The sequence below is a fragment of the Perkinsus marinus genome (genome assembly GCF_000006405.1).
Source record: "Perkinsus marinus ATCC 50983 genomic scaffold scf_1104296951504, whole genome shotgun sequence".
Lineage (NCBI taxonomy): Eukaryota > Perkinsozoa > Perkinsida > Perkinsidae > Perkinsus > Perkinsus marinus.
The window spans coordinates 1,429-2,856 of record NW_003209262.1 but is presented as its reverse complement, the minus strand read 5'-3'; positions in this window follow the sequence as shown (position 1 = coordinate 2,856).

Genomic DNA, 1,428 nt, shown 5'->3' with positions numbered 1-1,428 from the left:
GAAGTCAGACGAAGATCGGAGAAAGGGATTCTTCAGCGGTTTGGCATATGCACGCGTCACGTTGATCACATGTCAGGGAAACAGGCACCTCAGGAGCCTCTTGACGTAGACGAATATCTTGAACAGGGCCAATCCTACTCCCTACAACCGGAAATTAGCTGAGCAGTGCCCACCGAGCACAGCAGAAGGCAGATCCAACCACCAGACTGAGCCTTGCGTCCCGCGAACCATAAAGGGTGTGAAACCGTAGGCAGGGCTGCAAACTGCGGTTAGGTCTACAATCCTATACAGCGGGATTATCGCGAGGGGCGGAGCTGAACGCCTACTCGCTCATATCCTCTACGGTGGTATGGAAGATATGCTGGAAATGGAGTTCAAATTACTAATAACGGAGGATTGAGGAGACACGTACGAGACGGTCTCGTACGTGTCTCGTCGAGACCCACTGAGCGTCGCAACAGCCGTGTGCTCAATGTCAATGTTGGCCCGTTCCTGAGCGCCATTGCAATGGACGCCGAGGATCCCCGCAATACGCCATAAGGGACCGTCGTTACGGCAGCCACTAAACTTGGTCGGCTGCGCACACATCATCAAAATGGCCACGTGTATTGCACGTCTAAATTCACGTTTATACAGGTACCACGTCACAGTGCTGACAAGGTTCCTGCATGTTGACTAAACAATATACTGAATCCATATGAGAGTCACTCTATGATGGGAATTAAGAAACCCAGATAGGTCGTTAGGAGATAGGTCGTTAGGGGTATTAAAAAGATCGTAAGAAAGCTCGAGATCTCGTTCCGGTGCGTCACGTCCCGTAACGCGGTGCGGTCACGTCCAGTTGTGGTAGGAGGATCTGCCCACCCCTGTTGGCCAGTCTGTTAGCTGCATTGTATCGATTGCTCGGTATATGTAAATCGACTCCGTTCGGCCATTGTCAGCTACCTTTTCGTTGTCGTCCGCCTGTGCGGCCCTGCCTGTGCGGAATAGACAGTATGAGGCGAGCGCGAGAGCCTTATCCGTAGCTAACGTGTGCATGCGTCAAACGATCGATTGCATTCAGAGTCTTTAGAGAGATTCTTTTGAGGAATACTGTTGGCACTCCTGCCAACCTTTTCGACCGCAGCTAAGTATTATCTTATACCCGTATCTACCCCTTGGATTGTGTTTCCAGAGTCACTAGCACCGACTACCTATAGTATCAATCGACGACCCGATCACGACTTCGAGTATATCCGTCCACACAGTCGCGTGGGCGCTGTGGGTTCCCGTGACGTGCAGAACTGTGATTAGCACAAGAGAAACGAGCAGAAGTAGGCGGCACCGTGACGGGAGAGAAGTTTCTCTCTGGCGTCCCACTAGCGTCTGACTAACGTCCTGGACACTAGGGGTAGGGGCACTACCGTAGGGCTACGAATATTCTTCTCG